General features: G+C 45.6%; 1 protein-coding gene across 4 annotated transcripts in view; it reads left to right on the forward strand.

Moving 5' to 3' along the window:
* Positions 1-12,438, forward strand: part of LOC149355318 (uncharacterized) — a 224,897-nt gene that overhangs the window by 150,608 nt on the left and 61,851 nt on the right. The window lies entirely within an intron of this gene.

Below are 12,438 nucleotides of genomic sequence, written 5' to 3' on the forward strand. Positions count from 1 at the left end.
TAATCATCTGGCAGCAGTTGTGTTCAGGCGCTCCTATATTCGGATACAACTCAATTTGCAGTAATAATGTTGGGATGCGGCGTTTGCCACCGAAGTTAAATATCTTTTATTGTGCTGTGTAATCATCTGGCAGCAGTTGTGTTCAGGCGCTCCTATATTCGGATACAACTCAATTTGCAGTAATAATGTTGGGATGAGGCGTTTGCGTCCGAAGTTAAATATCTTTTATAGTGCGGTGTAATCATCTGGCAGCAGTTGTGTTCAGGCGCTCCTATATTCAGATACAACTCAATTTGCAGTAATAATGTTGGGATGCGGCGTTTGCCACCGAAGTTAAATATCTTTTATTGTGCTGTGTAATCATCTGTCAGCAGTTGTGTTCAGACGCTCCTATATTCGGATACAACTCAATTTGCAGTAATAATGTTGGGATGCGGCGTTTTCTACCCAAGTTAAGTATCTTATAATTTGGTGGAATCCTGTGGCAGCAGTTGTGGTCAGGTGCTCCTATAGTCTTATACAACTAAGTTTGCAGTAATAATGTTGGGATGCGGCGTTTTCCACCGAAGTTAAATATCTTTTATAGTGCGGTGTAATCATCTGGCAGCAGTTGTGGTCAGGTGCTCCTATATTCGGATACAACTCAATTTGCAGTAATAATGTTGGGATGCGGCGTTTTCCACCCAAGTTAAGTATTTTATAAATTGGTAGAATCCTTTGGCGGCAGTTGTGGTCAGGTGCTCCTATAGTCTGATACAACTTAGTTTGCAGTAATAGTGTTGGGATGCGGCATTTTCCACCCAAGTTAAGTATCTTATAATTTGGTGGAATCCTGTGGCAGCAGTTGTGGTCAGGCGCTCCTATATTCGGATACAACTCAATTTGCCGTAATAATGTTGGGATGCGGCGTTTGCGTCCGAAGTTATATATCTTTTATTGTGCTGTGTAATCATCTGGCAGCAGTTGTGTTCAGGCGCTCCTATATTCGGATACAACTCAATTTGCAGTAATAATGTTGGGATGCGGCGTTTTCCACCGAAGTTAAGTATCTTATAATTTGGTGGAATCCTGTGGCAGCAGTTGTGGTCAGGTGCTCCTATAGTCTTATACAACTTAGTTTGCAGTAATAATGTTGGGATGCGGCGTTTTCCACCGAAGTTAAATATCTTTTATAGTGCGGTGTAACCATCTGGGAGCAGTTGTGGTCAGGCGCTCCTATATTCGGATACAACTCAATTTGCAGTAATAATATTGGGATGCGGCGTTTGCGTCCGAAGTTAAATATCTTTTATTGTGCTGTGTAATCATCTGGCAGCAGTTGTGTTCAGGCGCTCCTATATTCGGATACAAGTCAATTTGCAGTAATAATGTTGGGATGCGGCGTTTGCCACCGAAGTTAAATATCTTTTATGGTGCTGTGTAATCATCTGGCAGCAGTTGTGTTCAGGCGCTCCTATATTCGGATACAAGTCAATTTGCAGTAATAATGTTGGGATGCGGCGTTTTCCACCCAAGTTAAGTATCTTATAATTTGGTGGAATCCTGTGGCAGCAGTCGTGGTCAGGTGCTCCTATAGTCTTATACAACTTAGTTTGCAGTAATAATGTTGGGATGCGGCGTTTTCCACCAAAGTTAAATATCTTTTATAGTGCGGTGTAAACATCTGGCAGCAGTTGTGTTCAGGCGCTCCTATATTCAGATACAACTCAATTTGCAGTAATAATGTTGGGATGCGGCGTTTGCCACCGAAGTTAAATATCTTTTATTGTGCTGTGTAATCATCTGGCAGCAGTTATGTTCAGGTGTTCCTATATTCGGATACAACTCAATTTGCAGTAATAATGTTGGGATGCGGCGTTTTCCACCCAAGTTAAGTATCTTATAATTTGGTGGAATCCTGTGGCAGCAGTTGTGGTCAGGTGCTCCTATAGTCTTATACAACTTAGTTTGCAGTAATAATGTTGGGATGCGGCGTTTTCCACCGAAGTTAAATATCTTTTATAGTGCGGTGTAAACATCTGGCAGCAGTTGTGTTCAGGCGCTCCTATATTCAGATACAACTCAATTTGCAGTAATAATGTTGGGATGCGGTGTTTGCCACCGAAGTTAAATATCTTTTATAGTGCGGTGTAAACATCTGGCAGCAGTTGTGTTCAGGCGCTCCTATATTCAGATACAACTCAATTTGCAGTAATAATGTTGGGATGCGGCGTTTGCCACCGAAGTTAAATATCTTTTATTGTGCTGTGTAATCATCTGGCAGCAGTTGTGTTCAGGCGCTCCTATATTCAGATACAACTCAATTTGCAGTAATAATGTTGGGATGCGGCGTTTGCCACCGAAGTTAAATATCTTTTATTGTGCTGTGTAATCATCTGGCAGCAGTTATGTTCAGGCGTTCCTATATTCGGATACAACTCAATTTGCAGTAATAATGTTGGGATGCGGCGTTTTCCACCCAAGTTAAGTATCTTATAATTTGGTGGAATCCTGTGGCAGCAGTTGTGGTCAGGTGCTCCTATAGTCTTATACAACTTAGTTTGCAGTAATAATGTTGGGATGCGGCGTTTTCCACCGAAGTTAAATATCTTTTATAGTGCGGTGTAATCATCTGGCAGCAGTTGTGGTCAGGCGCTCCTATATTCGGATACAACTCAATTTGCATTAATAAGGTTGGGATGCGGCGTTTTCCACCCAAGTTAAGTATCTTATAATTTGGTGGAATCCTGTGGCAGCAGTTGTGGTCAGGTGCTCCTATAGTCTTATACAACTCAATTTGCTGTAATAATGTTGGGATGCGGCGTTTTCCACCGAAGTTAAATATCTTTTATAGTGAGGTGTAATCATCTGGCAGCAGTTTTGGTCAGGCGCTCCTATATTCGGATACAACTCAATTTGCAGTAATAATGTTGGGATGCGGCGTTTGCGTCCGAAGTTAAATATCTTTTATAGTGCGGTGTAATCATCTGGCAGCAGTTGTGTTCAGGCGCTCCTATATTTAGATACAACTCAATTTGCAGGAATAATGTTGGGATGCGAGGTTTGCCACCGAAGTTAAATATCTTTTATTGTGCTGTGTAATCATCTGGCAGCAGTTGTGTTCAGGCGCTCCTATATTCGGTACAACTCAATTTGCAGTAATAATGTTGGGATGCGGCGTTTTCCACCCAAGTTAAGTATCTTATAATTTGGTGGAATCCTGTGGCAGCAGTTGTGGTCAGGTGCTCCTATAGTCTTGTACAACTTAGTTTGCAGTAATAATGTTGGGATGCGGCATTCGCCATCCAAGGTAAATATCTTTTATAGTTCGGTGCCTGTGTCTGTTGTAAGCATGGTATTATTTGGAGAATTCACATTTGCACCAAGTTTAGGAGCAAGGTCACTTGCGGACAAATCCACATTCCCAACCATATACTCTTCCCACAGTGGTCACATTTGTATCGACGCTCACCCGTGTGGGTACGAAGGTGTTTGACCAATTGAGACTTCTGTACACATCTTAATCCACAGTGGTCACACTGGTAGCGACAGTCACTGGTGTGGAGGCGATGGTGCTGTTCTAGGTAGTTTTTCTTTCTGAAGCCCTTACTGGAGTGACTACAATGATGCAACTGCTTGTTCGCATGTCCATTCTGGTGGTTTCCAACAGGGTTACAATCACTTCGCATAGAGTGCTGCATATGGGTGTTGACGTCCTGAAAGTTTTCCCCAGGAGGCACACCCTACTCAGGATCAGCTTTGAGGCCACGCACTGGTCTGGACGAAGAAGCCTGGTCGAGCCTATCTGAGGGCCGCGTGCTACGCGCGACTTAGCCAGCCAGCGGGGTGCTCGGAGAATTTCGCAGTGCTAATAGCCACATATGCATTATTAGGTGGGGTAATTGGGCCTGTGAGAAGGTGTCTTTTGCATTGTCCAACATCTCTATGGCAGATTACAAATGCTGCGAGCCCGTTTGCGGTAATTGTCCTTCTTCGAGATTGTTTACAGTTCGCTGGCCAGAGTGATCGGAGGTTGGAGTTCGATGGAAAATACAGAAAAATGTCATTGTGCACAAATTTAGCACAGGAGAGGCTGTGGTTTATGCGAAAGTACAATTCCTTCCTTGCTTCATGATCGGGAGCATGTTGCCTAAGCACGCCGCAGCATCGACTGTGGCTCCAGGGAACGCGTTTTATCTGTGTGTAGCAGAATGTCAACCAGGTGGTAATGCTATGCTAGGTGGTGCTTTCGGAAGTCGCGATGCCTATCTCTTTCCTGCTGGCTTGAGTCGGGAAACGGGCTTCCAAGCGTTCATCTGTGACAGCCAGTTGGCGGGGAGTCTTTTGCGTGGAGATTCCTCAAAAACTAGTTCATCTACTTCCAATTTTAACGTTAGGATGTGGAGTTTGCCACCCAGATTAGATATCACTTCACCAATCACTCTGCACATCCCCTGGCAGAAGGGCCTGACCGCCGTGGCCTTACTTCGGTCCAGCATGATGTAGTGTTCTCTAAAACAATCCAACGCATGTAACACAACACGTAACAGAGAGCAGTGCACTAATAAATGAGAGAGGCAAATATATACATGCAGTTCACCGTGCTCTGCGTCAGTCTCACGACTATCTCGCGCGCTCCCTCACTGCTCCGGTCCTGGACGTCAGAGGATTTTTTGACCCAGTAGTCGTGAGGGTGCGCTTATTCGAAGCTAGAGCTATGGCACGGACTTGCAAATGGCCCCTAACGTTCTTCTTGTCTTCAGTGAAAGTGAATGAATAAGATTAACGCTAGCAGCGACACTTTCTATCGCGTACCTAGAAAGCAGCGAAAAAAAAAGCCAGTCGACACATCTTGCCCATAAATGTGAACAGAAAGGCCGGACAGGAGATTGGAGTTGAGTTAGGAGGGGGAGTAAGGACAGTTGAGAGCCTTCCTATCCTACCATCTAAGAAACATCGGGATCTTCCTTTGCTGTTAGTAACCCCTGCCCTCTCTACGGCGTTGCGTGCGTACAAGGGAGGACGCCGCCGTCAGAATGAGTCCCTGTGGGCTGCCCCGTGAGTGAAAGGCATTTTTTTCTGATCTTTTCATTTCGAATTTTTAAAGTAGAATAACTTTCCTTTGCGTGCTCCGATTTCAATCCTTCTTTCTGAACTAGTCTCTTGAATGTGTGATGAATCTGTCTAGTGATATTAATCAACCGCTCAATAATAGCGTTTTGGGGGTAATAGTATAGCTTTTGTGGCCTATAGTATCGCTAGTGTTGACGGACACCGGAAAGCTGGTGAATTGTCTTGAGTAACCCATGCCGCTGTGGCGCGACAAGTAGTAGTAGTAGTGAAAACATTTATTTTTTTTTTGCAAAAGAAAGAGTTAGGGAGCAGGGGGATGGGTATAGATAGATGTGGAGCTTCAGTGGTCGGTCTTCCCTAGTCCAGGATCCCGTTGGCCTCCGCCGCTGCCTTGGCCCTCGTCACCAGCATAAGCTGTGTGCTCGGGTCGGAGTCAGCCAGGAGGGCCTCCCACTGCTCTAGACTAGGGCTATTTCCTTCCACCTGCTTGGCACAGGCAGCAGATTGGCGAGCCTTGGGCCACAACTCTGATGTAGCGTTGGCAGTAACTGTATCGATTCTTGCTGTGCAGTTTGAATACGAGTTGGTCTCCTGTTCCTGTGCAGTGCTGTGGCCAGCGTGGGGAACTACAGGAGTGCGCTCGGTTTCCTTCAGAGAGGAGTCCACAGCAGAGGATGAAGTGGTAGTTGCTGAAACTTCTGCTCTTTCGAGCTGGCTAGCAGTGTCGGAGGCGGCATTGACTGGAACATGCTGAGCTTGGAGCTCAGGTTCTGCTATCCCATGGCCCCTGTTGTTGTTTGTGGCTATTTGTGCAACGTTTGGCGAAGGATCATTGCGCGCGTTGCCACTTACCACCTGCATGTCACCAGTGCGAAGTTGCTGAGGCCTCGCAGCACTGTTCTCCACATTTTCCACGGGCCTGGACCTCAGCTCTTGCACACTGCCTGTGTTGCTTGAATGCACATTTTGCACAGCTTCAGCAGTGCTGCAGCCAATGTGGTGAACTGCGGGACGATCTTGGGTTCATCAGCAGCATCTGAGGCAGCATTTGCTGGGCTACGGAGGGCTCGGTGCTCGGACCCCTCTTTGCCGTTTTGTGCTTCCACTCCCTCGGACTCTTTCCCAGAAGGCTCATCACCTGATGACAGATGAGCGTCAGGCAACTCGAATGACATGTAGGAAGGCAGATCGGGCTCAGCTGCCCTGCATCTTGGAACTGTGCCGTGTATTCTTCAAGTGCCAAGAAGATACTTCGTTCAAGGTTCCACACTCTGTCAGAGCCCAAGCACCCCGACTGATCCTCTATTTCCCAGATAATGTGCACTATTTTTTTGAGTGCGATGAAGCCATTGGGCAGAAGGGCGGCAACCAATGCCATGCGGACCTCCGGCTTGCAGTTACTCAGAGTTTTGAAGAAGTTTTCAAGTGTCTGGACATATTCTCCCAGCAATCTGTGCAGGCCTTCAGAGACAACAAACCATTTGTCAACATCGCCAGTTGCGGCGCCTGAACTCTCAAAGAGGTCGTCAACAAGAGAAAAAGCATCAAAGCATGTTTCCGCACCATCTGCAGAGGCCAATGAATGGTGTTGTTCAGCATAGGAGTCAAGTGTGGCATGTCAAGTTCGTTTATGTTGTGCAGATCCATCCTGACGTCGCTTTCACGCAGAGAATACCTTTGGTAGTAAAGGGCTTTTTTCGCAGCCCCTGGTGGCATGGTACGCTGTGTGGCGTAGCCCCCACACCACACGCTCTCTTTCGCGTATCTGTTCGGCCACATTTTGTGACACATGGCTCTGCTTGGGTAGGTGTCTGTTTGTAGTCGTCTGAGCGTTGTGGCCTGCTCTCTGTCGAGGATATCCGCCGGAGCCGAGTACTTCTTGCGCGCTTCCAACAACGCCTTCATTGCCTCCCCGTAAGATTCTGGCGCGCTGAAGGGTTCGACCGGCAAACCCGCCCTCCGGTTCGTGAACCCTCGGACAACGGTGTCTGCCATGAGATTTCCCTCAACCCCAGTGTCAGGGACCCAAATGATGGTGTGTTGAATGTTTGTGTTGTTTGATCCATGTCTGTGTTGTTTGTGTTCGAAGAGGATACTCGCGGCTTTTCGGCCGATCCTTCCATCTCTGTATGCCCTTGCTGCAGCCTGAGAATCCGTCGCTATCCAGTAACTCAGTCCCTGCCGATTGGCTTCAGTCAGGGCTAGAGCTATGGCAATCTCTTCCGCTGCTTGTGTTGTCCTTGTGCGCACTGATGCACCAGTAACTATATTCCCATTGGCGTTCACTACTGCTACCGCCCTAGCATTTTCCTTCGTTCTGTACTTGGACGCGTCAACATACAGAACCATCTGTTTCTTCTTTAGGAACCTGTCCAACTCCAATGATCTCGCCGCCCGTCTTCCTTCGTGGTTTTTCGGGTCCATGTTTCTGGGCACTGGTTTAACCAAGAAAGTGCTCCTAATTTGGCTGTCAATGTCTGTCTTGTCTTCGCCCTCGTCTTCTGCCGGGTATCCTAGCTTGACCAGTAGTGCGCGGCCAGCGGCTGTTCTTTTAAGTCTTTCCATTTGAAATCTGAGCATGGTTTCGCTGTGCTCCTCATAGGTGCCGTACACCCCCATGTTCATCAGCTTCTCTGTCGAGGCGCAGGTCATGACGCCTAAAGCTTGCTTATACGCCCTTCTGATGCATGTTTCCATTTTGTTCTTTTCCCCTTTGTTAGGTTGTAGGTACGGAAGCGCGTACGTCATCCTAGGTATGATGAGCGCAGACGTGATCCGTAACGCATCTCGCTCCTTCACCCCTTTTCTTTTGTTCGTAATCCGGCTTAACATCCTGCATATCTGTTTCGTGGTGTTCCAAGAGCTGGATGGTATGGTCCCATTTGCCTTTCTCCTGCACCGACATTCCCAAGATGCGAAGCTTATTTGTCCTCCTTACGGGTTGTCCATCTATCTCTAATTCTATCGTTCCCCTGTCCTCTTTATTTTTGTGAAGTCTAATAAATTCTGATTTTTCTGGGGAGCACTGCATCCCGCTAAATAAAGCAAATTTACCGATCTCATCCGCCGATCTTTGCAGTATTTCTTGCTTGTTTCCCGTCGATCCTTTTGTCGTCCACACTGATGTCGTCCGCATAAATTGAATGTTCTACACCTTTGATGTTTTTCAGTCTCCTAGTTAATCTAATCATTGCTATGTTAAAGAGCAAAGGTGAGATGATGGATCCTTGTGGCGTCCTTCTGTTTGGCGTCGTCTTCTTTTTATGACCTAATGTTGTTGATACTGATCGTTGCTGTTCTGTTAGACAGGAAGGCCTTTACGTATGCGAAGATCCTCTCCCCACAGTTTGTTGCCGAGAGTTCTGTGAGAATGGCATTGTGGCCGATGTTGTCGAAGGCCCCCTTGAGGTCTACGGCCAAGATTACGCCTTCTCGAGTGCCCGATATTTGTTTTAGTACCGTGTCTCTTAACTGGAGCATCACATCTTGCGTGGAGAGCCCCGTTCTGGACCCGAACATGGTATCCGGAAACAGACCGTTGTCCTCCATGTAAATTCTCAGTCTAGTCTTGACCACTTTCTCGTATAGTTTACCGAGGCATGAAGTTAGTGAAAAGGGCCTAGGTTCTCTAAACTGGGTGTTTTCCCTGGTTTAGGTATCACGATAATCTCAGCGTGTTTCCACTCCGCCGGGACCGTGCCCCTTTCCCAGTGCTCGTTCAGGCTTTCAGTCAGGCTTTCGATTTGGTCATCACTGAGGTTTCTGATCATTGCATTTGTTACTTTATCTTTTCCCGGTGTTGTGTTCCTTGTGAATGACCTGGCAGCCGCGTATACCTCGTAGTCTTTTATCGGTTCATCCAGCTTCGAGTTCCTTGTCCCTGAATATACCATGGTGCAGGGTGGCACTTGCGTGCTTCCGACGAACAAAGCAACAAAAAGCAATAAAAGCACACAGAGTAAGGCATGCTGTGATGCCAAGAGAGCAAATGACTCCAGTATAAGGCAGGCAACAGTAACTTGTTCCAGACACTGCAGTTACTCAGTGCATTCTGATTTGGAATTCATTATACAACCAATTTCTGTCCCGAGAGATGCCTTGTGCATAAGCCACAGCGCAGTTACTGCCATATGCCTCAGCTTCTAATTTTGGCAAACAATTTTGAATTCTGTGACTTGCAAATGAAGAATCTGCAATATTCTGGAGGAAGGCTCCCACACATTCACGTACACAGCCTCACACACAGCAATGGCTCGCATGCCATCGCTTCTCGTCTTAATGCTTTGTGGCCCGTACAGCACAGTTCTGTGCTTATTTCTTCGCTTCCCTACTACCCAAGGCTCTTTCAGTCCCTTCTCTTCTTTCTCAGTAGTCTGCACGGTTTTCTTTCTGCGTTTCTGGTCATCAAAAAGTTCGCTTTCCCTCACAGCCCATGAGCCTGTCGTGTGAGCTTGCTGTGGGTGTATCAAAGTGAGAAAAAAAAATTGCGCTCTATTCATACCTTGGCTCCAATATAGCGCGAGGTGCTTTCTGACGCATACGATTTTGAAAAAAAAACTCATTCTAGATTCATGCATATATGGTAGCGCTGCTTTTGGCAGGTGCCCGTACTGTAAATTTCTGATACAAATCTGTGAGAGTGTTGCTGCCAGAGCCGCAGCACTTGTTGTGCTGGCGTGCATGAGCAGAAGAGTAGCAAACATATCAAGGCATCAGCAGAACTTTGAAAGCCACGAAGAACAGCCCAAAAGAACAATATACAGTAAGCAGACAGGCTGAGCGCACGTGTGTGCATGTCGTCCTTTAGCACAACTCTTCGTGGTTTTGGAGAATAGAAAGAGACTAGCATCTTTCACGGGGCTTGCTTTGCAACTACAGCACATTCAATTGCAACTCATCTCTGGAGGAGGGCTCAAGGATGTTTAGCATATGAAAATAAATATTCTTTACTAGCTGCCTTGTTAGAATGGAAGCTTAATTAAATCCTGCCTACTATCCTGCCTGGCCTTCCCTGAAACAGCAGGGTTCACCAAGGATTTCTTGCATTTCATGGGTTCATATTTCTTTGATACAACAGCAGTTGCCACCGGAGAATGGCATAAAAAACTGTAACAAACGAATGAAAGCCATGGTTGCATGCACTGGAAAGCACAGCGGACTCCCGATTTCTGACCCAAGCCATCCAACTCCTAGCAGCTTCACACATGCTTGAGCCACATAGTTGAGATAAGTAGTTGCGTCCTTTCTTTATCCATGTGCCACAGCGCTGTTTCACCGTAATGTTCGACCTACTCGTCCATCAGTTCGTATTATTAAGGTTGTCAAACCACGCACAAAATGCACATGCACATTTAATCGCAACAATGTCAGATGTTGTGGGAGAGATGCCAGGCTTATGGAGTTTGCATGCAGCTTTTTCTCATGTCTCACTGAGAATAGACATGGTAAAAACTGGCCGGTACACAAAAGAAAAATTTATGTGCTTACCTCTGAATGAATTCCTGACTGTATTTGATGTTGAGACAAAAGTATGCAGCAAAAAGGATCTCCATGGCAGCCAGAAAGCTCAGGCCTTCAAAGCACCTCGTTCCATCGAGCGTCACAATGCATGTAAAATCAAAGATGCTTGTGCCTGAAAAAGAAATCTTCTTTAGTGACAAAAACCGAGTTCAGATTAGATGTTAACAATTGTGGAGCAATATTTTTTAAATGCTGCAGCTCGGAAGAATAATTTTTGGCATTATATTATGAACATGAGGCATGCAAATTTTTTCCACATAGCTAGGCATGTCAGCACAGCTCACAAAAAACATTGTCAGCACCTCTATATGTAGCATGCTAATGGTAGATGCTCAAGCTATTTATGAAGCAATGAACAAGAGCAGATGAATGAATGTCAATGCATGTGATATTTTCTAAATATAACTTTTAAGTTAATTTTACAGCTCCCAAACCACAATTCAATTCTACATCTGCACTAGCAGGGTTCAAGCAGCGGATTATGCTGCCAGCTACCATCTCTAAGAGAAGACTGCGGCATGTGCATGGTAAATTAGCTTGCTGGGCATGCCTCATCGAGCTGCATTGAGTGTGACTTAGAGGGTAGTTCAAGCCCCCTTCTCCTTTTGTTATTCTAGTTCTTTGTTATTGATGAGGTTTCATATTTTATAAATATGCTTTTTAGAAATTTATACTACTGCTCAAAGCATCCAGAAAATCATAAAAATCTTACCAAGTACAACCACCGTTGGGGTGGGGGGGCAGGTTGTTATTCAGTTCAGCAACACAGGCTGATGTCTGTGGAGGTAAGAAGCCGTTATCATAAGCAGATGTATAAGGGCACACAGGTAACAGGTGTGCTGAAGAATCGCAGGAATAATGAACATCTACTGAACTGCAGCAGCAGGAATACAAAAATGAAAGTTCACAGTCTTCTACATTTCGGTAAACCTTGAGGTAGTGCCCAGGAAATTTTATTGAAACACTGACGGATGTTAATTGTAGATTAATTCACTTTTTCTTTGCCACTGGCTACAATCTCTGTGAGCAACTGCCCTGGAGTGTGCAAGTGTCATCTACGGTCATAAAGCAGAAGTTTTGGCAGAGCTGAGAGGCTACTAACTGAGTATCCGTTTCCGCAATAATCTCACCTCAAAAACACGAAATAGGAACTCTGTCTTTTCCTTGAAGAAAATGCGCTGCAATGGGAATACCCTACTGAGCAGTGCTTTTAGGCGGCCAATGTCCTGTGCTGCCTTGTCTGCCATAAGGAGCCATTGAAGTGCCTCGTCTCCCTTCAGGCTGTGCCGCAGGAATGCGTACAAGACCTCCAGGTCTGCAATTTCTTGATTTGCAAATAATCCTTCCAGCTGCATGTCAGTTAGCCTGAAAAATTAGACATTTGGCTGTAAAGAATGCTTGACATCACTGCAGACACACATAACAATCAATGAAAGGTAATTTATGTGCTTGCACAAGACTTTTAAGCTTTTCATAATAACGATCCAGTGCTAACCAATTCATCAACACTTACAGAGCATCATACGTTACCGTGAAACTTCACTTTTTTCTCTGGCGTCTTAATGCGAAATTGGTGGTCAAATACAATGTGTTTCAGGGAAGTCTGCCACTAATTTTAAAAAATGAGCTTTCTGGGTTATGAAGACTGGTTCTTCAGCAGAATAATACCAGTGTATGCAGACAACGCAATTAGGGACAACGCAAATAGCGCTGTATCGTCTTGCCCTTCTTTGTCCGTGTCTTAGGAGTGCGCTGCGTTTTTTCCTCAAGATGAACTACCAACTAGCCCGCTCTTCCACTCTTGCAGGTTAAATAAAGTCGGCTCAAAAGCCGGTTAAATAATTTCTCATAATTAACTTTATAAGT

This window comes from Amblyomma mixtum, chromosome 3, assembly GCF_055824585.1.
Source record: "Amblyomma mixtum isolate Tamu chromosome 3, ASM5582458v1, whole genome shotgun sequence".
NCBI classification, from domain to species: domain Eukaryota; kingdom Metazoa; phylum Arthropoda; class Arachnida; order Ixodida; family Ixodidae; genus Amblyomma; species Amblyomma mixtum.